The following is a 25,297-nucleotide window of genomic DNA, read 5'->3' on the forward strand; positions in this document are numbered from 1 at the left end:
ACTTCCTGAGCTCTGATTTCCTGATTGCCCACTGTGTGATGGGTTTTTCTCCATGCTCTGCTGTCCTCTGTTGTTGCCAAGGCCACTTTGTACGCTCCTATAAGTACAACTCGACCAGATCGCTCCCTGAGTATTATTAACCCAGGAGACTGACATTGAGTCAGCCATGCTGTAGCTGCCACTTTTGTTCCTCTGACATGTCCCTGGGCCTGGGAAGAAGTTCTTATCTTGTTCTCCCGTGTCCAACCCTCTGCATTGTGCTGCAATCCCAGTCACCAGGTCTGTGTCTTATCCTTTTGCTCAAACCCCTGCCCTGCCTGATTCCTTCCTAAATGCTTCACTTCATTCCTTTGAAATGTAGGCCCTGTCTTACCCTTACTGTGCAAACTGTGCCCTCAAGGGCTGAAGTCCAGTGGGAGCCCCAGTCCTTGGATCCCAAGACTCTCTCTTGTCATGCTCAGCTAATGTCAAGCTATGGCTGCTAATACCACCTTGAAGACCATGATCTGGACTCTGACCATTCTCCTGTCCATTTCACCTCTGGTCACTGCACTTTGTTTCCCTACACAGAGTTTCTGCTGCCATCTGTTGCTGGTTCTGCCCAGAAACCTGCCATATCTCATCCATTAGGCCAGCTGCTGTGACAACCCCAAATGTCAGTAGCTTAACACATAACAGGGTTATTCCTCACTCACATCAGTTCAAGTGTATGACAGTTTACCACACAGTGATTCAGGACCCTCTCCTTCCATCCAGTGGTCCCTCCATCTTCTAGGACCTTGGAATCCTTCACTGGTTCCTCCGTATCCAGCCAGCCAGTAGATGAGGGAGGAGAGATAGCAAAGGATATCTCAGGACATTTTAGGGCCCGGCCAAGAAGTAGTATTCATTGCTTCTGCTCTGATGAGGCAGCAATGATGAGTTCATTGCTTCTGCTAGAACTAGTGCTTGGCCGTACCTAGAAAATGAAATCTTCCTGTGTGCTGGGAGAAAATAGAATTGTTTGGTGTACAAGTAGCATTGTCTCTGCTACACAGTAGACGCATCTGTCTTCTAAGAGCCCATCGCTCCCACCCCACCCCCAGTTTATCATTCTGTTCAAAGCCTAGAAAGGACTGGACTCCTGAGAAGACATCTCAGCAGTGACAGATATGTAGACCAGGGCTTTTTTGCCTTCCCATCACCTGAGTAGAAGGTGGATCCCAGTGGGAGGCGGTGGGGCGGTCTACAGAGAACCTCAGGCCCTACATAATCTCACAAATTGGGCTCTTCTAGACAAGTGTCAGCCTTTCATTTCTTCCAAGAAATATTCTCTTTTCCCTCCTGGGGACTTGTTCAGAGAAGAGATACTCAAGTGATAGGTGCTTTACAAATACCTAGATGGAGAGAAAAAAATGGCATGAAGAATAATTTAGACAAAACAATGTAGATTGCCATGGAAACAATCTTTAGAACACACTAGGGAGAAGGAATCATTGTTAACATGGTTCATATTTTACAGAGATACCCAATCACCGAACTCAATTCCAGACCCTTCAATCATGCTACTTTCAAAATGCTGGGGTTGTTATAACCACAGAGCACATGCTGGTTTTCAGGGATCCCTTTTCCTATTTATCTAATAATCTTTAATGAAGATAATGCTTTAATTAAGGCAACTTACTGTTTCCCCGTTGGTTAATTTAAAAGCAGTGAAAGGTCAAGTTACCAAGTAACACGGTGAGTTTACTGAGCTATTCCAGAAGTATTTTAATTCTGACAGCAGAGGCTTATATGGCGAAAATACATATTTAATTGAAATGTGCGCAAGGAAAATGGAATGTGTATATTTTGTATTGCGTGGAAAGAAAAAGAGAAACCGTCCTTAACTATTCAAAAGCAGTTTTTCTTAGATTTTTCTGTCCCAACTAAAGCCCATAGGTGTGGATGACTCTTGGTCAGTAATAATGATTCAATATGTCTGTTTAAACAAAACCTCTGGGGGTTGCTAACGAACAGTTTGTTCCAGGTGCTACTAAAGAAATGTCAGAAGAAGGGCAGTGGTTTTTGAGAGCAAGGCCTCAGAGATGTAGCGTCCCACAGGCCAGATGCTGGGTCTCAACCTTGCAGGCACAGAAATGCAGTGTCTGCCATGGTTTTCTGCCCACTATTCTCACAGGGCTCCATCCCTGCCCATTTCCCAGGCTCCTCACCTTCCTGGGGAAAATTTGGATGTCTTCCTCATTGGAAGACAAACCCATTGTCTTACCTTGTGGTCCCAGGAACCAACTGAATCACAACTCATGCTCCATGTACCCCGAGGACTTCCGGAGGATGTATTTGTGCTCTCTCCTCTCCTTTCCTTGCCCCTGGTCTTCCTAATACATGACATGTGTGGGATCAGGGAGAAAAGAGCCAATTTGCTTGCCCAAAATAGATGCCAAGTCTTGATAAAACTATGAGATTTCTTTCTTCCTTTCCTCCATTTCTGCCTACAAGTATTTGTTGAGCACGTACTACGTGCTAGGTATTCTCTCTGGTGCCTCCAGTGTTTCTTTCATGTATCCCTTTCCCCTCTCTGTGACTGCTTTCTGTATCAGATTTCCTCCTTTCCTCCACCTCTCTGTGACCTCAAAACCTGTTCTCAGGGCAGTTGAGCTATCAGTCGTTTGCACCTTAGTGCTCCTCTTGCTGGAGAAATCAGCATTTGACATTTGATTTTCCATTTGTTGTATCAAATATTCCATGTTCAATAAATTTTAGACATCAGTTTGCAAGCAGGAGAGAGAGTTTCAAAGTAGAGGAACTTCTCCAAAACCTTAGGTCCCACCAACTGGTGACCACCCACTTAGAATATGCACGAGGTTGGTGCCTTCATTGGCTCCTTTTTGTGATCACATCAGAGAATGGAATTGACCAATCTCAGAAAAACATGCTAACATTGCTCTTAGGATAAAGCTCCAAATCCTTTTCCTAGCACATAAGACCTTGCCTAATCCAGCCTCCTACTTAACTCTTTAGACTCTTTCTGCACCATTGGAGGAAAGCCACATTGGAATTTTGTCAGATCTTTGTTAGAAATACCATCTAATCTTAGCATGCTTCTGCTTGGAGTGTACTGCTCATCAACCCCTTTCACCATAATAACTCCTATTCCTGCTTCAGGTCTCATTTTTTTAAAAAATAAATTTATTTATTTATTTATTATTTTTGGCTGTGTTGGGTCTTTGTTACTGCATGCGGGCTTTCTCTAGTTGCAGTGAGCAGGGGCTACTCTTCGTTGTGGTGCGTGGCCTTCTCATCGCAGTGGCTTCTCTTGTTGCGGAGCACGGGCTCTAGGCATGCAGGCTTCAGTAGTTGTGGCATGCGGGCTCAGTAGTTGTGGCTCACAGGCTCTAGAGTGCAGGCTCAGTAGTTGTGGTGCACAGGCTTAGTTGCTCCGCGTTATGTGGGATCTTCCCAGACCAGGGATTGAACCCATGTCCCCGGCATCGGCAGGCAGATTCTTAACCACTGCACCACCAGGGAAGTCCCCAGGTCTCATTTTAAATGTTTCTTCTTCTGGGGGGGGGGCCTTCCCTGACTCCTAGTGAGGCTGGGATTAGGTTCCCTGATACATGATCTCATAGTACCCAATAATTTTCAGAGCACTTATCATGGTTGTGTTCAGTTATTTGTTTCATGGATGTATACCTCATCAACATGACTTCACAGCTGTCGTGTTTATTATTATGTACGAAGCATCTGGCAGAGTGCTGGGCTCATAGTAAATATCTGTAGAACGTACCCACGACCAATCATAAGTACTGTACAGGTACTAATCGTAAGTACTTATTAATCTTAAGTACTGTGTCTCTAAGTCAAAACTTCATCAAGAGTTTGCTTACTATTTGGTAATTTAAAAACTGGTTAGGGACTTCCCTGTTGGTCCAGTGGTAAAGAATCCACCTTCCAATGCAAGGGACGCAGGTTGGATCCCTGGTCGGGAACAAAGATTCCACATGCCGCAGGGCAACTAGGCCCTTGCACCACAACTACTGAGCTCGTGGGCCTCAACTAGAGAGAGAAAACCCGCACGCCACAACTAGAGAGAAGCCTGGCACCACAATGAAGAGCCCGCATGCCACAACTAAGACCCAACACAGCCAAAAAAAACCCAAAAAAACAAAACAGAAAAAGTGATTAGCTCTGCCCTGCTGAGTGGTTACCTACTGTTTAGGTCCTCTTGTCTTGGGCAGACTCTGTACTTGGATTCTGCCCTCATTGTCTCACACTTGAGCTTTCCCCATTTCAGTCCACCCTGTGAGATCCAACTGGATTAACATTTCCCAAACACTGATTTGACCAGGTGACTCTTCTGCTTAAAAGAGTTGGCTACTGAATAAACTCAGATTTCACCTGACCTTCAAGTCCATCTTTAATCTGATTCTGACCTAAATTTCTGTACTTACTTACTCTCTAAGGTAAATTGTTTGTTCCACCAGATATTTTTATCCACTGACTGTAAGCTTTTGCTTATATTATTTACTCCCCCCAGAAGTGCCACCTTCTCTTCTGTTACCAAACTTCTATCCGACCTAAGAGTACAGCTTATATCCCATGTTCTCTGTAAAACAGTCCCTAGCCACCTGTGTTAGAACCTTTCAGCTGTAAATGATGAGGCCAATCTCAAATTGGTTTAGGTAAAAAACAGAATTTATTGGTTCATGTAATTGATAAGTTCAGAGATAGAGTTTAAATACGACTTTAGGTAAAATATCATCAGTAATCCTTCTCTCCCTTCTGATTCTGCTGATTCTTTTGATCTGCTGATTTCATTCTGAGTTAGTTTTACCAGGGAGTGGGTGACAATATGTTTCACGCGGTAGCCCCATACACTCAAGGCTAAAATCCTGCCTGCTTAGCAACCTCAGGAAAAGTGAACTTCTCTTTCTTTAAATTTCCAGCAAAAGTCATAGAGAAGGATGGGTCACATGCCCATCCTGAACCCATTGCTATGGTGCTCTGATTAACCAGATGTGGGTCATATGTCCACTCCTGGAAACTATGGGTGGAGTAAATCTCTCAAAACTGCTTTAATGGACAGTGGGAGTTGGGTGGCTCCCCAAAGGAAAATTTAGATTCTTTTACCAGAAGGGGAACTGGATGGACACCAGGCAGGCAAAAACAACATATATCCATTCTACCACTCCAGATGTAATTGGGCTCTCCTGGCTCTGAATTCCTGTTGCTCTTTTTTGTCTACACTATTTATTTATCACTTAACATCATGGCCTTATTTCCCCATAGTCACTAGACCGTAACCACAGCCTCAAACACCAGTATTCCAAGCAGAAAGAAGAAGGGAGCAGGTGGAGAGAGGACTTTCCTACAAAAAAGAAAGCTTCCCTAGAGACCATTCAGGAAACTTGGATCACCTGGTGAGGAGGCAGGGAAAGCGAGTATCTGGCAAAGGGGAATGGAAGAGCTGAGATTGGATTAGCTCAAACGAGGTTCATTCCTGGAGCTGAGAACAAAAGCAGGGCTCTGTTAGAAAAACGGAAGGGGTGGTGTTCTTGCTGTTGCCTAGGTAGCCAAGAGTAACTGCCCAGGATGCTTTTTCATCAACTTACCTGCTAGCAATTGAGTACTACATGCAAGGCACAGCATGTTTTAGATTCTCATCTCGTTCATATGATTTTTTTTTTTTTAATGACAGGAACAGTGGCTTATACTCTGCATTATCACAATGCCTTGCACTTAGTAGCTATTCAATAAGTATTTGCTGATTAAAAAAATTTGATGGTGAGGGATCGAGAGAAAGGTATAGAATTCAGAGTCTTTCTAGGGCCTTGTTGTTCAAAGACTTAATTTTTGCCCTCACTGCTGCAGGAAATGAAAGATCCCACATCTGTGTTGCTGTCGTTTGAATCATGGACCTGCAAATGAACCTCAAGTATATCTTCTTAGTTCTAAGTTATTTTCTGGTTAACTTGTAAAGTATTTGACTCTTTGTATATATGGCCCATCTAGATGGTTCTTACAGATGTAAGATGAATTTAGACAGGCAATGTATGTAACTCAGTTAACTGGTCTCCTTTTTATGTCTTTTCCTCATTTTTTACTTAATAGGGAAATTGCTCTCCCACTGAATCCTAATTCACAATGTTAAGACTTCAGAAATATAGTTTTATATGCAAGAAAGAATTTCAATATTCTTGCTGTCAAACATACTCTGCTCTCACATGGGCACTAATGGTGTCAGGATGTCAATTTCATTTTGACAGGATCCCTATAGATGGAATCTTCAACTTTTTATTCTTGGTTAATATGGATGGATAAGAGGATGTTTGAGGTTTTTTCCACCTTTCTTTTCATGGAAATATATACTTTCCCATAAACTTGGATGACAGTAGTATGTTTGTGAAGCACTCTAAGCTTTTGAGGGTGAAAAGTTTCCTACTGCTCAAGACCTACTATTAACTGCCTCCAAATGGCTCCACGATTGTTGCAATCTCCAATTTGCTCTGATGCTCTTAATAGTCTGAAGGCCTTGGAATCTTTGTTCCCACCAAGAAATGATTTCTTCTACATTCTTTCGGTGCAGCATCGCTTGAATTTTAGATGTAGCCATTATAGCTACAAATCTGTTGTTCCTTGCTCTTTAGGTAATGTTAGTGCCTGATGTGAGTTTTTAGATATCTGCCCAGGAGTAGGAGTAGACTAAACTACTCTCAACACTTTTGTATTAGCTATCTATTGCTGCATAACAAGTGATGCCAAAAGGAAATGGCTTAAAACAATAGACGAGTAACCTTAAACTAACACAACATTGTATATCAACTATACTTCAATAAAAGAAAAAAAAAACCAGACAGGTATTATCTCACACAGTTTCTGTGTGGAATTTGGGAGAGGCTTAGCTGGGTGGTCCCGGCTCATGAAGTTATGTCAAGGTGTTGGCCTGGGGCTGTAGGCATCTGAAGGCTTAACTGGAGCTGGACTGAGGTTTCCAAGATGGCTCACTCACACAACTGTTAGCTGGAGGCCTAAGTTTCTTGCCATGTGGGCCTCTGCTTGAACGTCCTTAAGGCATGGCAGCTGGCTTTGTCCAGAGTAAGTGATCAAAGAGAGAAACTAAGGAGGAAGCTGCAATACCTCTTACGACCTAGTCTTAGAAGTCATACACTGTCACTTCTGCCATATTCTCTTTGCTAGAAGTGAATCACTCACTAGGTCAATCCCATACTCAAGGGGAAGAGAATTAAGCTCCACGTCTTGAAGGGAGATGTATCAAAAGTTTTGTGGACATATTTATAAACCACTACAACCCTCTTGATTTCCCCCTTTTGTAACTGGGTATCTTCAAAATAAACGAAACTCAGAGGTTTAGCGTGTGGTCAGCAAATGGACAGATGAATACTGTTCCCTCAATCTTGGGGTAATTCATGCAGAATTTCAGCCTTCTAACCTAACCAAATAGGTGCTCCTCCAAAACTTGAAAAGGGTGGAGTGGAGGTTGGGTCTGAGAGAGCCAGATTTCTTCTTGCAGATTCTCCAACGATACTGTTTTCTATGCCCCTCATGAATATGCAGCGGCCAGGAGGAAGCTTTCCCCAGCACATGCTCAGAGAGGGGGACACCAGTAAGGATGGAAGGGCTAGAAAGGAACAGGGATAGAAGCGTTGGATTGTACTTACCTGGACTAACAGGTTAGACACAGGCAGCAGATGGTAAGACCTGAATAAGAAGTTAGCTGGTTCTGTTCTGCTGCTGGTTGGCGAAGACCAGCCACAGATGCTGAGTGAGAGTGTGGCTATGTGTAGATGTCGGTCCTGGGATTAAGGAAGCGTCAGAGCCTCCTGCTGAAATCATCTGCAGCACCACTGAGAGATGTACAGGATCCACGGGTAGAATTCTAGGCTTGGATCCTGAAAACAGAAACCATGGTAGTTCTGGCTCCTTGGCAGCTCTTAACATACAATGTGCTGAAGGGTGTACTTGGTACCAGATGGAGAGGTTGCGAGGACAGAGCATGACTGTTAGGCCACAGAGTGAAGCATCGTGCCATAAAGACAGATGGTGAGAGGGGTGCCCCCGTCTGTGGTGGCTTACTGCCTTTTTGGTATTCTTCCTGCCTGTGTACTCTTCACATTGGGCCTCTTCAGGAGCTTCTATTTCCAAAGCATTTTAATTTAGAAGTCAAATGTGAGTGTTCCAACCTCCAGTCCAGGCTAAGAGTGCTTCATAGCTTTTCTGTTTTCTCACATTTAGAGACACCCAGGTTTCTAATACACTGATTAATAAGGGAGTCATAGAATAGTATAATTTGTGAAACCGGGCATTGGAGAGGAGTTGCCACATAAGGAGAGAGTGGAGTCAAGAATAGAGTTTTCTTTCCAGTACATTCCTGCCATTAAGATACCAGTGCAAGAGGAGAGGAGGTGGGAAACAGAAAATACACAGATTTATATTTCAAGCTATAGATCTACTATATATGTCATTACCCTACTAAAGACATTCAGGGGCTCTGCTGCTACCTGCTACCACCTTAGATGCAGGTGAGAGGGGCCTACCTTTAAGGGGCTCTGCTCTGGCCCTTCTCCAGCTGCACTCCTACGTGGGACGGGAATCCATCAAACCAAAGGAATATGCCCACCTGAAGCTGACTTCACCCCTTCAGACCTTGCTCCAGGTATTGGAAGCCAAAATTCTTTACCCCAATGACCATGAGCCCACTTCCAGGGCCTCTGTGGGCTTCCCCCCTAGAGCCTGAAATATAAACTCCTGGACTTGTGGAGTGGCTAAGAAATTATAGTTTTGTAGAGGGAAAAGTGGGAATGGAGCTTGGACATGTGGGCTGGGGTACCCATAGAGTGGGGGGTGAACTGGCTGTGGGAAGAAAAGGGCAGAAGACTGCTCTGTGTGTGGGCCAGCTCTCTCTGTTCCAAGCAGGGAACTCTGAAAAGTCCCAGAACCCTAAGTTTGAACCTGGCCTTCCAAGTTGTTATGAAAATTTGTCAAAGTGAAAGGATATATTTTTTAACTTCACAGTTTGTTAGCTTGTTTTATAACTTTTACATAATATTTAGACATTTGATATGTGGAACTCCATGTGTAGCCTTTTGTGGGCCCTACAAATGCTAGGGTTGGCTCTGGCTTCCCATTTGATACAGAATCAAGTTGAATCAACTTGGCCTGGTTTTTAAGGCCTTTAACTATGGGTTCTTCTCTAAACTTACCTTTTACTGCTCTTCTGCAGGAATCCTCTGTAGACCAATCTGGTGAATCCATAGCCAGGCTCGGCCTACATCCTTTCCTCTGTGCTCAGGTTCACTCTATTTTTTTCTCTGAAAAGCCTCTGTTTCTGCTCTGCATTTGTATGGGCCAACTACTGTTTTAAGACCCAGCCTCATAATCATGTCTCCTCCCTCTGGATTCTTCTAACAGCTTTGTCTGAGCAACTTATTGACACTCAAAGTGTGGAACCATGTGTGGAAACCATTTTTCTTATTACGCACAAGGCATGGCTATAAGATAAGGAGATGCCAATATGCAACAGTTTTCGAATGAGGAAAGAGGATTAAAAAAACAAAAAAATCAGAAGAGTAGCTAGAGAATCTGGAGAAAGTAGTTAGGCAGGTACCAAAGGAGGAGATGGCTGGCATTGTCAGAAGGCTGCAATATGGTCATTGGGAAAGATCCCCCAAAATAGAAAGAGGAAAGAGGTCTTTTGTGGTCACTGAGAGATCAGCCCGTTGTGTGGGTGTAAGCAGCATTGCAGTGGGGAAAATAAGAGATGAGAAAGTAAAGACAGCAAATACAGTTTCATGTCTCTTAAGCACTGATTCTGAGAAGAAAGGAGGTAGAGTAGTTTGAAAGGGTGGAGGAGGTTAGTTGTTTTGTTCTGTTCAAAGCATGGAGGAGACTGTGTTTGTGAGAGAAAAGAGCTAGATTAGAGGGGAAAATTGATAACAAGGAAACGATAGTTGATTCATCAAAATCTGGGAATGGCTGTGATCCAGTGCACAGGTGCAGGGATTAACCTTGATGAGGAGAAAGGACACTTCTTGCTGTGGGACAAGGAACGAATGAAGGCTATAGGATAGGCATAATAATGAAGAGACTGGGCTTAAGGGTGAAAAAAGTTGGCTGTCATTGTACAGGAAAGGCTAGGAAAGCCCGAATTTTCTGGAGTGGGTTCAGATTTCATACATAGTTGGCCACCATATCTGTGGATTCAACCAATCATGGTATTCAGGAAAAAAAGTTCCAGAAAGTTCTAAAAAGTTGCACCAGCAACTATTTACATAGTATTTACATTGTGTTAGGTATTATAAATAATCCAGAGATGATTTAAAGGATATGGGAGGTAGGTTATATGCAAATACTACAGCCATTTTACATAAGGGAATTGAGCATCCACTATTTTAGTATCTGCAGGGGTCCTGGAACCAATACCCCAGGATACTGAGAGAGGACTGTATTTAAATATCACATTCTTCAGTCATTCCTTTTACATTTATTCAGTGCCCTGCGTGTGCCAGACACTGGGGTCCACAGAGATACAACTTTTCATTTAATTTCGGAACTTGTTATAATGGTGACTGAGATTTACTTTTTACTCTTCTAGAAGGCTTTCAGTAGAAATAAACACGAGTCAGAAGGGTGTCCTTTGTCAGACCAGACGTCCCTAGTAGGGGTTGGGAAAACACCGGCATCTCAACAATGGCGCCCTGTTTGAGGTGGAGAGGGAGGAGAGGCCCCGATGGGGGTAAAACCGGTTTAGACCTGGGTAACCCGAGGAGGGTGCGCCTTCAACCAGGAAGAGGTGAACCTCTTGAGCACTTCAGGCCGCGTGGTAACCGAGGGTAACAGCGCCCCAGTCCACGGCGGTGTGAAAACCACCTTCTTCCCTAACTAGGTATATCTACGGAGGCTGACCAGGACCAGACACAAGCCAAAACTCTCCATCCAAGATACCTTCCCTCTGCCCCTGACTACTTAACGTCACCGCTCCTTTTGCCTAGTTTATTGATGAGGGGCGACGGAAAAGAGAAGCGGTAGGCGAATCACCTTTCCTATTTTACGATTGGTAATATTAGGCTCCAAGTCCCGCCTCCTGCCCCGCCGCAGACAGGCTCTCGCGGTTGTCACTCGATCCTCTGCCACCGCCCCTCGCCGTGGCCCCGCCCCTCGCTGTGGCTAGAATCTCGCGGGAAGAGCGGTGGGCACGGCTGTGGCTCCGTCTCCCGGCTGCGCGCGGAGCGGGAGGGCTCTCCTCACAGAAGCGCTTCCTCGCGGAGGGGTTGGAGCTGCGGCAGACGCAGGCCTGGGCAGCCCCTTCTCTGCCGCCTCCTTCTCTTCCTGAGGGCTCCCCGGTCCTCTTGCCCTCCGACGCTACCCAGGTGAGGAAGCCCGGAGCTCGTCTTCGCTGAGGAGCGGTCGGGGAGCGGGGACACGGAGCAGCCGGGGCAGGCGGGCTCCCGACGGGGGCGGCTCCGCGGGCAGCGCGGCGCTGCCTGGTGGGCGCGAGGCTTGGAGGGGTTCGTGAGTGCGGGGGTCGAGGAGGCGGCGGGATGGGATCCGGGTGCGGGCGCCCAAGGGCGGTGTAGCGGGTGCCAGGGCTCCTCGGGGTGAGGAGGCGGTTTAATGGGGGTCCGGGGTTTTTTCCGGCTTGGGGGGGGGGTTGGTGGCTGGCAGCGTATTGGGTCCCGGGTCTTCGGGGTCGAAGGAGATTTATCAGGATCCTTCGGTTCCTTGAGGTGGTATAGCGCGGTTCCGGGACAAGGGGTCCTTTTATCGCGGTCTCAGGCTCTTTGGGGGCAGAGGATTCAGTTTAGCAAGGTCCTAGGTCTCTGAAGGGGCAGATCCATGGGGTCTTGGGGGTCCTTTGAGCGAGAGTGGGCGTCTCGTTTCGCCTTCCTGGGATAAAGAAGCAGTGTATTGGGGTTCCGTCTGTTTATCGGGGTCTCCGGGCGAGAGGGCGATGTATCTGCGTCCTGCAGGGGCCGGGACCGCCTTGGTGGGCTGCTGGGGGTGGAAGGGTTTACAGCGGAGACCAGCGTCTTTATTGGGGTTTCTGCTTTGCCCAGAGGGGGGCGGTAACTTGGCACGGCCTCCAGTCTTTTCGGGGGCGACTGGGCGAGTTAGCGGGTCCCCGGGAGATCTCGAAGGGAGGGTGCGGCTCTGCAGGCGCTGGGTCGGCTCGGGGCGGGAAGGGGACTCTGGTGACATCCCGAGCCAGCCTAGTACACAGCCTGTGGCTGGTCAGCATCCTGGAACAAATGTCTTTCTAGATGAGATTTACTCAATGCTCAGTTGAAGGATTGATCCGTGTTGTTGCCTAGTTGGAGAAATAGTGGGTTTGTTCTGCAGTTTTCTTCTCTCTGTCCCGGGATCCCTGTGGAGGCGTGCTGGTCTCCCTGCTCTGGGAGCGGGAGAGTGGCAGGCAGCACCTTAAGTGGGCATGTAGACTGTAGATTCTTAAGGAGGCGAGTGTCCTCCGCGTCAGCGTGGAAGCCGCTGAGGATAGGGAAGGCTGTGAGGTTTTGGCTTCCTTTCCTAGGTGGTCCGCTTTGCTGATCCTGCATTATTAGGTCTGTCCTGAAGTCTTGCCCGAGTGTTAGGCAGTCAAGCAGTGCTGGGAAGTGTGTTCTGGCTTCTCTCTGCCCTTTGAAAAGCATTTGTGGAGAGAGGTAACTTCAAGTTCAGCTTCCAAATAACGCATTGGAATTCGAAGTTCCAAAGCTAGAGCTCTGCAGAAGCGTCATTTGAGACCTGTAAGCATGGCTAACAGCTCTTTTAGAGAATCCTGCTTAACAGTTTTATTGTAAAGGTACAGTTAGTCTTGACTCCTATGCAGAGTCGTTGGTAACTAGCCCAGACGTAGGTGGAATTCAAATAAAATGACCTGTGTATATGTGTATGTGGGGGTTTTTTTGTTTTTGTTTTTTTATGTTTAAGTCAGAAAGTCTGTTCCTTTGCTTGACAGTTCTTCTGGTTAGATAGCTCCTTTATCATAGAGGCCTGTAAATGAAGTCTGATGTGACAGGCAGTGGAACCTGTACTCACAGTAATCTGTAATTTGGGATAAACAGACAAATTTGAGTGTGCCGAAGCAGAGAACTTTGCCTGCCTCATTCTTTTTCTTAGTGACAGTTTTTTTTTTTTTTAATGACATTTCTTTTGATCTTAGAACCAGAAACATTAGTGATAATCTACTTAATACTTGACTTTTGTAATCATTTTAAAAAACAAGGGAATTTTGCATAGCAATGCATAACTCTCTGAAAAGCTTAAGTTTTTTTGGTTTTTGTTTTGGTTATAAATTCCTGATCAAACCAAAATGCCTGATTGACTTTTATAAGATAGTTTTGACTATCAAAACTGATCAGTTGAGCAGACATTTGATTGGAACCACAGCCAAAAAAACTCTAAGCAGATCTTTTTTCCTTATTATTTTTGAAAGCCAATGAAAAATTAAGCAGATGTCAGTAACTTTTTAAAAAGCAGCTTTCATAATTTCTAAGTAAACATACTGATCAGTCAAAAAATATTTGATTGTCTGCTAAGTGTCACAGCATGGAGGCACAATGATTCCAGCTCTCATGAAACCTATATCAAGAGAGAGAGAAAGACAACAAGTAAATAAAATAAATACATAAAATAATTGAGATGCTGATAAGGAAGAAATAAACAGGATAGTTGGGGTTTTGCTCACTTAAAAAAAAATAACCTCTGAATGATAATATAATTGATGTCTGTCATGTTAACCAGAAACCAGGCAAGATAACGATCTACCTTCTGAATTAATAAAGATTAAATTATGATCAGTAGAGTTTGAGTGTTAAATATATTTTGACTCTGAGGATTAGCACCTTCTGTAATATAAGCATAAAAAAAGTCTGTAAGGATAAATATCAGACTTTTAAGTGTTCGGGGGATTCTTCAGGAGAGAGTTGCAAAGGCATGGAAGAGAGTTATTAATTATTAATATATGCTTTTATACTATTTGAATTTATTTCGGTGAGCAGACATTACTTAAGGGTAAATTAGAGAAGTCTAAAAATTAAAATTTTGGTCACTATGCAAATTTGTGAAATGTACTGTATTTATAAGGCATTTTGTCAGTGTTGCCACTTCTACTGTGTGTACTAGTGAAGGAAAAATGTATTTCAAGTATGTAAAATTATAGGAATGGGATGGGGAGAGGAGCACAACAGAATAAGTAAAAGACTGAGGCCCAAGTTAAATCTTAGAACATGGTAAAGATGTTGGATCTTTAATTATACAAAGATAAATTAATCTTAGGCCTTTCTTATTTCAAATTTGTTTCCCGAGTTTGAAAAAGGAAGTTTTTAGACTCCCTAGAGAAGAATAGGTTGTGTTTTTGTGGCGGGGCAGGAGGTGTTTTTATTGTGGCACAGATTTCAGGATGGGATTTCTTTTTGTCAGACATATGGACACCTAATAGTTGTTTTTCTTGTGAGGCATATGAAACAAAAATAGTTTTATAGTTCATTATTACACTGCTGAAAATGACAATACCAGTGTCTTTTGGATTATCATTCAAAATTCTGAAATTATAAATGTGACGTACTAAGCCAGTTTCTAGAAAGGAAATCATAAGACATGAATTCCAGTCTTAACTGTGCTGCTAACCATCTGACCTTGGATGATTCCTTAGTCTCTCAGGGCCTCAGTTTCCGTATATATAAAATTAAAGAAAGAGAAGTCCCTGTCAGTAATCAATATAAACTCCAATTCCAAGGTTTTTATTACATAGGTTTTTATGTTGCAGATCTACAGTATTATATGTACAAAAAGGGATAGATGCCATAAGAGTAGCTAGTTCTCAGGGTACAACTAGTTCCATGTAATTTTTATATATCATACCTAATTGTAGAGCCTCTTCTATTTTAAGATATATAGGAAATATTTAATTCAAGAATATACATTCATGAAGGTAAATGATTTCCTTTTGGCAATTTAGCTTTATCTGTTAAAGCATTATTATTTTTGCTTCTGATCCCTGGTTCTGTAATAGAGTATCTATATGATAATGTAATGTCCTTATTTAACTCTGTGTGTAGAATGAGGTCTCTAGTGGTTGACCCCCTTTAATCTATCCTTTACACTGCTGCCAATGTGATTTTTCTAAAATGCAAATATGTTCAGTGCTTTTTTCTTAAAACCCATACTTCTCCCTTACCTACAGTATTTAGTTCTATGGTTACAAGGCCCTTCATCATCGGGCTCATCTCCTGCATTTCTCCCACCATACGTCTCAAGCTCCAACTGTACTAGTAACATCAGTTTACTGAAAGAGCCATACTTTTTCCTGACTCAGAGCCTTCTTATATATTCTCCCTGCTGCTTAGAATGCCTTTCCTTCTCCTGTCTTACTGACAGAGTCTAGTGATTTTTCAAGATACAACTTAAGCGCTATCTGCTTTTTGAATCTTCTGTGTGCTCTGGTCCTCGCTCTTCCAGCCCCACTAGGTTATTCACTCTCTGTATCTTGTTCATTCATTCTCTTATGTTCGTTAGTATGCTGTAATTATGTATGTCTCTCTCTTCCTGGACTCAAAAGCCGATGTATATTTGTCTTATTACTTATTGAATATCTATTGCTTATACAGTTGGCTCTCATTACAGATTTGAACTCTCAGTGCCAAGATTAATATCTTCATAATGTCTCAGTTAAGCCCAAATCTCAGTCTTGTCCTATTTTTCTAAAACGCTGGGCTTTCTAAATTATCTTATTCTCTTGCCCCTATGACCACAAACTGACATTAGATCTGTAGTTCTTATCCTCATGTTTAAGAAAAGAGACTATGAGCACTGTAGGAGTTAGGGGTTACTCTGTTAAACTTGCAGAAAAGTCATGCAGAATTTTGAGGCAACCACTAATCCCTGTATCTAAAGTTGTTAGCAGAGTTATGAACTAGTTTGAGTATTTCAGATCTTAGACATCAGTGATTTGGTAGATATTTTACCTTGGCTGCTTTCTGTATGGGAAATGATTGTTGCCAGTGTGTATGGGATTTTATATTGGCTTAATAGTTGCTTTACATACATTACCTTTAATTCTCGAAACAAATCCTGCAAATATAGTAACTTTCTCAGGGTTATTTATCTACTAAGAAGCAGGCTATGTAGATCCAGGTCTGTCTTACTCCAGATTCTATGCTTTTTCAAAATACTACACTGCTTTCTGAATGTGAGTTCTTATTAGTGTATTTAAAATTATTAATAGATATTTTATTCATTTTATAAATTGAAGAAGTAGATTGTGAGGTTTATCCATTCAGCTTTTTCAAAAAAAGCTAAAGTAGAGGATTTGAGATTGATTGGACTTTAGAAACCACTTAATCCAACTCCTACATTTAGCATATGAGGGAACTGACATACACAAGAATAGTTACATGACTTGCTCAAGATCATACAGCTTTGTAGTTGGTTAAGATTTGTTGTTGTTATTAAGCTAGTTATGACCATTGGTGTTGTAAAACCATTATTTGAAAGGGAACCAGGTGCCTGATGTTCCCCCCAGGAAAAAAGCCTAGAGTGGCTTTTAGAAAAGTGATGTTGAGGATCTCAGAGTCTTAAGGACATGGCTCAGAGAAAATCCAGACTCTGGATCATGACACATGGAGACGCCTCAGTGCCTCTTCACTCACGTAGCTCCCTAGTCTTGGTTTCTTTCCTTCCTCTTTTTTCTTTTAAAAAATCTATTCACAGTTTACTAATCTTCTGCCTGCTAAAGTTATTAGCAGCAGCCTGACCAGTAACCATTTACATGCCAGCCGTGGACTAACTAACAGGGATACAAAAAAGCATAAAATCTAGTCACTGCCTGAAGAGGCTCAGTTTATTGGGAGTGGGAGGCAGTAAGTATTTAATTGCAAGGCAGTATATAAAGATGCCATGAGTGATGCAGCTCCAGGAGCTCAGAAGATAAAGGTGAATGTGGACTGGGCTAGTGGCTGCAGAATTTTCTACGTAGAAAAGATTTGATTTAAGTTAGTCTTCAAATGAGGAATTGGAAGGAAAGACTGGGGAAAAGAATATCTGGCTGTGTGTGTGTGTGTGTGTGTGTATTTTTTTTTTAATCTAACCTTGTTCACTTCCCTTTAGCCGCAGTGGCCTCCTTGCTGTTTTAGAACATGTTCTTCCAGATATCTGTATGTCTCCCTCCCGTCCTTCTTTCAGTTCTGAATTAAAGTATCACCCCTTTCTGAAAGGCCTTTACTGATACCTTGTTTAAAATTACAGCATCCCTCCTATACATACTCTTCCTATCCCTGCTTTGTTTCTTTTTTTGTGCTTTTCTGCAGTCCAACACACTGCTTTTATTATCTTTCTAACCCTACTATAATGTAAGATCCATGAGAGCAGGGATTTTTACCCATTTTATTCAGTGCTATATCCCCAGCACCCAGGGGATACAAAGTAGATGCTCACATTTTACCTTTTACAAAGTAGGTACTCACATTTTTGTTACACGAATAAGACAATCGAACTTTAAAACGGAAACTTGAAGATTGTTTGATCTAACCTCTCTCCTTCCTTCCTTCCTTGCTGGCTGGCGTGGAGGACGAGGAACTTTCTCTTCTATTTAAAAAAAATTTTGTTTCTAGGACTTAAATTGTATACAGTGCAGAAATCATAAACAGCTCAATGAATTTCTACATATGTAAGCATGTGATCACCAACCACGCCAAGATATAGAACACTTCTAGGACCTCAGCATCCTTCCTTACTCTCTGCTAGTCAGTACTTCCCAAAGGTAACCACTATTCTGACCGCCATCACAGTAGATTAGTTTTGCTTTTTCTTAAACTTCATATATTGGGTTGGCCAAAAGTTTCGTTCAGTTTTTTCCGTAAGATGGCTCTAGTAGCACTTAGCTGTCTTTAACTTCATTTGAAACAATTTTGTTAGATTTTATGTGACAGCTGTATATCAGCATGCCTTTAAATAAAGACATCAGGATTGGTGAATTTTTGTGTAACCATTTTAATACTGAAGATGGAAGAAAAAAAAAGCCAACATTTTTGGCCTATTATGCTTTATTATTTCAAGAAAGGTAAAAACACAACTGAAACACACAAAAAAGATTTGTGCAGTGTATGGAGAAGGTGCTGTGACTGATCGAACATGTCAGAAGTGGTTTGTGAAGTTTCGTGCTGGAGATTTCTCACTGGACGATGCTCCACGATCAGGTAGACCAGTTGAAGTTGATAGCGATCAAATTGAGACATTAATTGAGAACAGTCAACGTTATCCCACGCGGGAGATAGCCAACGTACTCAAAATATCCAAATCAAGTATTGAAAATCACTGCACCAGCTTGGTTATGTTCATCGCTTTGATGTTTGGGTTCCATATAAGTTAAGCAAAGAAAACCTTCTTGACTGTATTTCCACATACGGTTCTCTACTTAATGAAAACGTTCCGTTTTTAAAACAAATTGTGATGGGCAATGAAAAGTGGATACTGTACAATAATGTGGAATGGAAGAGATAGTGGGACAAGCGAAATGAACCACCACCAACCACACAAAAGGCCGGTTTTCATCCAAAGAAGGTGATGTTGTATATTTGGTGGGATTGGAAGGGAGTCCTCTATTATGAGCTCCTTCCGGAAAACCAAACGATTAATTCCAACAAGTACTGCTCCCAGTTAGACCAACTGAAAGCAGCACTCGATGAAAAGCGTCCAGAATTAGTCAACAGAAAAGGCATAATCTTCCATCAGCATAATACAAGACTGCATGTTTCTTTGATGACCAGGCAAAAACTGTTACAGCTTGGCTGGGAAGTTCTGATTTATCCGCCGTATTCACCAGACTTTGCACCTTCGGATTTCCATTTATTTCAGTCTTTACAAAATTCTCTTAATGGAAAAAATTTCAATTCCCTGGAAGACTGTAAAAGGCACCTGGCACAGTTCTTTGCTCAAAAAGCTGGAAAGTTTTGGGAAGATGGAATTATGAAGTTGCCTGAAAAATGGCAGAAGGTAGTGGAACAAAAGGGTGAATAGGTTGTTCTATAAAGTTCTTGGTGAAAATGTAAAATGTGTCTTTTAGTTTTACTTAAAAACTGAAGGCACTTTTTGGCCAACCCAATAAATGGAATCAAATCAATTTTTAAGTTAGCAGAAGTTCATTTTTTCATTGCTGTATAGTATTCCATTGTGTGAGGATATATTTTTTATTGTACTATTTATAGACATCTGGGCCATTTCCAGGCTTTAGCTCTTAGGAACAAAGCTGCTAAGAACAATTTTGTACCTGTCTTTTCGTGGGCATAAAGATTCATTTCTTGGCTAAAAAACTAGAAGTTAACCTCATCTTCATATAGATATAGATATATAGATACATATACATAATTCTTAATTCCATGTGGTCCTTAGCACATGATAGATGATCATTAAATGATTGAAGATAAATTATTAACTAATCATGTACTGTGAGATTATCTCAAACTTATTAAAAATATTGGAGAACAGCTTCTGGTCCGTGCTTTTGTTCATATATCTGACTTAAAACATGTAGCACTTAACTTTATCCAGGCTATACACATTTCTCTTTCCTCTTGATTAGCCTCTTTTTTTAAAATCATGTTCTTTATTAGTTGGTGCCCCTTCTCCAGAAGATGGGAGAAATATGTCCAGAAAAGAGGAAATTCAAATTAATTCATTTTAAGGTGTGAATTTCAGAACTGGTTGGCTCTTTTTCTATATTTTCCCAACTTAAAAAAGTCATTTCTTTTTGACAGTTTGGTTCTACTGTACATTATATATATTTGTTACTATTCTGTACAGTTTGAAATCATTTATACCAATGCATAAGTTATGTTTTGGGATATGTCAAGCAAAGGCTTTCTTTGATGGTCTTAAGAAATTTTAGAAATGGCTTTAGTTGGTTAAGAATGCAAATGAGAACCCCTACAATGATAGAAGAAATCATGAGAAATATTTTTCTAATTCTGGAAAAGTTTTCAGTTCCCTTTTGAAGTGATTTCTAAGCTAAGACTTGAAAGATGAGTAGGAAACAAGGTGGATGAGATGCCCGGTAAAAGCACTGTAGGTGGGGAGCTGTCTTTGCAGAGAGAGAGCAGGGCAGATTTGGGAATCTGCAGGCAATTCAGGAGGGCTAGAGCAGTGGTTTTCAAGCTGTAATGTGAATATGAATCTCCTGGTAGGAGTGGGGCTCATGAGTTTGGAGTTCTAACATGTTCACAGGTGGTAGAGATGTCGCTGGTTCAAGGATCACACTTTGCAAACCACTGGGCCAGAGCATAGGAAGCAAGTGAGAGGAAGGAGTGGGGAGTGAAAGCAAGGACCATATCATGGAGGATCTTAAAACTAATGTAAGGAATTTGGATTTAAGGAAGTGGTAACCCACTGAAGGGTGCTAAGCAGAATAGTGACCTTGTGAGATTTGTGATTTTCGAGGGGGCAGTAGTGGTGGAAATAATCTTTAGGGGTAAACTCCATCTACATTTGAAACTGTACCGATTAATGTCTGAGCAATGATAGTTTACCCATTCATTAATAATGTTTTTCCCAGTGGCAGATTCAGTTCATTTAAAGGAAAAGTTTGGTTATGTTTATTAATTTAGATGTTATATGTTAGTTTAATCTTTTTTTTCTTCCAGGGATATTATTGCTCATTATATAATAAGTATTATTACAATTTAACTCATAATTACATTTTTAAAAAATTTTTTAATTTTGGCTGTGTTGGGTCTTCGTTTCCGTGTGAGGGCTTTTTTCTCTAGTTGCGGCGAGCGGGGGCCACTCTTCATCGCGGTGCGCGGGCCTCTCACTGTCGCGGCCTCTCTTGTTGCGGAGCACAAGCTCCAGACGCGCAGGCTTAGTAGTTGTGGCTCATGGGCCTAGTTGCTCCGCGGCATGTGGGATCTTCCCAGACCGGGGCTCGAACCCGCGTCCCCTGCATTGGCAGGCAGATTCTCAACCACTGCGCCACCAGAGAAGCCCCCATAATTACATTTTTAACCCTGTTTGATGGGATTTAATTTTTGTCCATGTTGTACCATATGATAGTTCAAAGTCTTCTTTTTTATTGTATTGATTAAAAAATAAGCTAGCTGGTAGTGCTTATTATACAGTAGGAATGATCTTAATGATACATAATAATTTGAGTTAGTTTGTCACCAGCTTTTGTAAATGTTATTAATTAGAAGGCTTTAATTTATTTCAGCTGTTTAAATATCACATCAGTTTTCCAATATTATAAACTTAGGAATGTGTGTGTAGCTTGTTTTTCCCCCTTATTTTATAAGTTCTAGGAACTCATTTTAAATACGTGGAGAAATACTAAAGACAAAGATCTAATGCCTCAGCTCAAATATAAGCATTGCTAACATTATGGTACACATTCTTCCTCCTTCCATGAATATATTTATTCATTTGTATACTGCTTATTCTCCCACCATGAATTTATATCATAAAGATTTTCGTACTTTGTCAAAATTGTTTCAAAACCGAATTTTTAATAGCAGCATAATATTCTGTTGAATGGATGTGTAATGATTTAACCATTTCCAATTACTGAATATTGTTTTCCTCTGCAGGTAACACTTGAAGAAAATCTTTGTGCATAAATATTTCTCCATACTTGATTATTTTCTTAGGATAGGAATAAAAATGTTGAGTCAAAAGGTAAGATCTTAAAAAAGTTAGGTATTGCCACATTACTTTCTAGAAAGGTTATGCCCCTTTACATGCCAATATCAGTATTAGTTTTAAAAACCTTTTCTAGGGAATTCCCTGGTTATCCAGTGGTTAAGCCTCCACTCTTCCACTGCAGTGGGCACGGGTTTGATCCCTGGTCGGGGAACTAAGATCCTGCATGCTGTGCGGCACAACCAAAAAAATTAATTAAAAAATTTAAAAAAGAACCCTTTTCTAATTTAATAAGCAAAAATGATCTGACTTTAATTTGTATTTCTTTGATTATAACTGAAGAGCATTGCAAAAATTTTTTTAAAAGTTACATATTAAAAGAAAAGATTTTTAAAAGAATACCATATGCATTATGTTATAAGGTAAAATGTTTTAACTGGAACTAATGTTTTATTATTGTAGTTTTTTCTTTTAATAGATAAATTAATTTCTTGAATAGTTATTAAAAAAACTGACAAAATTCAAAGACCCAAACAGTTGCCCTAGAGGCAACTACTGTTACCAGTTTCTTATATGTACTTCCAAAGATATTGTAAATCATGTGTGTGTGTGCCAAAACATTAGACGAATTATGGAGAACATTCATTAAAATACTGTCTAGTTCAGTTGTGGCATTGTGTACTAAACTGTGTACTAAAAATTGGAAAGGGTCTAAAAATGATTAGTATCTGGCTACTGGCCCAGAAGGAAGAAAAGCAGGGTCTGGCAGCATTTGGCAGTAATTTTCTATAAGACAAGTGGCCTTAGCTCTTTTTATTATTGGATCGATTCTTTGACAATAGCACTTCTGTTTATAGTACCGATTCTGTAGTTCTATTCCAAAAAGGAAAGCCAAGTTTTTGAAAATTAGTTGATGCCTGAAAGAAACTCTTTAAAGTACAAAAGCTATTTGGAGGTGTTTAGGAACAAGATACTTTCTTCTTAGGTATTTTAGGATTTCTTTGGCAAGTACAGTTGTATCAGAATTTTCATGACTTTGTTGCTTAACAGAGAAAGTTTGAGCTTGAATAATTATGAATGAAATTCATCATTTCCCTAAACTCTTGTTTACCTAATTCAAAAACCAATCAGCCATGATATAAAATATTTTAAAACATTTTTAAAAGATTTTCATGCTAATAATATAGTAGTAACTTGTCTCATACAATCAAAGATCTTTTTGAGCTTGACTTGGAGGCCACTGCTAAATAAGTAATTTGAACAGTAAGAGTCAGAGGTTTTAATTGGATTCTACAGAGCTTTAATGCTTTAGGGAAAAGATATTTGCTTTGGGGATAGATTTTTCTTTTTAAGCCCATGTTTCCAAAGATAAAATTTGGGGATGACTATTGTTTACTGAATACTAACTCTGTGTGGCCCAGGATAAGTTAGGGGTATTATGAGAGTTCCTATTTGCTGGAATTCATGTCTCCTATTCCAGATTAATTATAGGGCTGTAAAGGCTGCTAAAGAATTTGCACCTAATAGTGGTTGGTAATATATGAGTAGTTTTAAGAAAGAATTTACCAGAGGTGGGAAAAGATCCTCTTGACTTTAAAAAAACATTTAATTTTGAAATAGTTATATATTTATAGGAGAATTGCAAAGTACAAAGAATTCCCATATGCCTTTCACCCAGCTTCCCCTAATGTTAACATCTTATATAACCATGGCAAATTTATCAAAACTAAGAAATTAATCCTGATTTTTTTAAAGGGGAATTCAGCAAACTTTTTTTTTTTGAACACATATTATGTGTAACAGAGTGTTTTAGCTGCTGATACACAATGTTGGAAAAGAAGTAAAGGTTGCAGATAATAATAATAAAATGGTGAACTTGGTGTTATTCCTGAACAAATGGTCAGATTATTGAACACATATATTTTTGGTACCCGAAAAAGAAGACAGTAATCACTAGGAGCCAGCATGGGTTCACAGAGGACAAGTCATGCCACACTAGCCTCACTTTTTTTCTTATAGGGTATGTAAACTGGTAGGTACATCAGGAGATGCTCTGGCCATAATATATCTAGAATTATAGCTACATTTATTGGATTTTACATTTTGTGCTGGGTACTGGGTTAAACACTTTACATAGATTGCCTCATTTAGTCCTGTTTTACAAATGAGGAAAGGGGCCCCAAAGGTTATACAGGTAGCATTTGATAGCCTTTTATTATATCTTTGTAGAAAAGATATAGAAATGTAGTTAATAATTGCATAGGCAGGTGGATTTGTAATTGATTAATGAATGGGCTGATGTTAAAATTGAACTGCAGTCCATTCTTAGTGGTGAGCCTCAAGATGCTATCTTCCCCCATGTCCTTTTAAGACCTTTTAAGATGTTTATCATAAGTTATTCTCAAAATTGTGAGGGAGTGCTAGTATGTTATGTGACAGAATCAGGATCCTCCCCAGCCCACTTTATTTTTAATAATTAGAACGGTGGACTGTATCTAAGAAAATATTTGTTATAATAATTTTATTTATTTATTTATTTATTTTTACACTTTAAAAAAATTAATTTTTTTAATTAATTTATTTTTAGCTGTGTTGGGTCTTTGTTGCTGCGCACAGGCCCTCTCTAGTTGTGGTGAGTGGGGGCTACTCTTTGTTGCGGTGCACAGGCTTCTCATTGCGGTGGCCTCTCTTGTTGTGGAGCATGGGCTCTAGGCACGCGGGCTTCAGTAGTTGTGGCTTGTGGGCTCTAGAGCGCAGGCTCAGTAGTTGTGGTGCATGGGCTTAGTTGCTCCACGGCATGTGGGATCTTCCCGGACCAGGGCTCAAACCCGTGTCCCCTGCATTGGCAGGTGGATTCCTAACCACTGTGCCGCCAGGGAAGCCCCAGTGGTAACATTTTAAATAACTATAGTACAATATCAAAACCAGGAAATCGACTTTAGTACAATCCACAGATCTTATTCCTTTTTCACCAGTTTTACATGTGTTCCTTTGTGTGTGTAGTTCTTTGCAGTTTTATCAAGTGTAGATTTGTGTAATCACCATCACAATTGAGATACAGTACTATTCCATCACTAGAAAGATCCCCTAACCTCTGGCAACCACTAATCTGTTCTCCATTACTGCTTTGTCATTTCCAGATATTATATACATGGAATCATACAGTATGTAACCTTTGAGACTGGCTTTTTAAAAACTCTGCATAATTCCCTTGAAATCCATCCAAGTTGTTACATGTATCAATAGTTCCTTTTTATTGCTGAACAGTATCCCATGGTATAAATGTATGAGAGTTTGTTTAATCTTCACCCACTGACGGATAGTTGAGCAGTTTCATTTTTGGCTATTACAAATACAGCTGCTATCAACATTTGTATACAAGTTTTTGTGTGCACATGAGTTTTCATTTCTCTGGAATGAGTGTCTCGGAGTGTAAATTCCAGGGTAGTATGGTAAATATATTTAGGAAAGTGTTAAGTGTATTTTAAGAAACTATCAAACCATTTTCCAGAGTGGTGTACCAATTTATGTTCCTATCAGCATTGTATTAGAGGTCTAGTTTTTCTGTCTTCGTTATTAGCATTTGGTATTGTCACTGTTTTTTATTTTAGGTGTTCTAATAGATATGTAGTGGTATCTCATTATGGTTTTAATTTTCATTTCCTGTTGACTAATGATG

The 25,297-nt window shown here is 40.9% G+C and overlaps 1 protein-coding gene across 2 annotated transcripts in view; it reads left to right on the forward strand.

The window, feature by feature from the left end:
• Positions 1 to 11,165: 11,165 nt before the first annotated feature.
• Positions 11,166 to 25,297, forward strand: part of GLCE (glucuronic acid epimerase) — a 129,157-nt gene continuing 115,025 nt past the window's right edge. The window contains exon 1 of one of the 2 annotated variants that reach the window (XM_082383323.1): positions 11,166 to 11,366. The gene's annotated coding sequence lies outside the window, so the exon portion shown is untranslated. The remainder of the gene's footprint in view (positions 11,367 to 25,297) is intronic. The other variant, XM_082383324.1, reaches the window with a different exon arrangement.

This window comes from Balaenoptera borealis, assembly GCF_965194805.1.
Source record: "Balaenoptera borealis genome assembly, chromosome: 3".
Classification (NCBI taxonomy): Eukaryota; Metazoa; Chordata; class Mammalia; order Artiodactyla; family Balaenopteridae; genus Balaenoptera; species Balaenoptera borealis.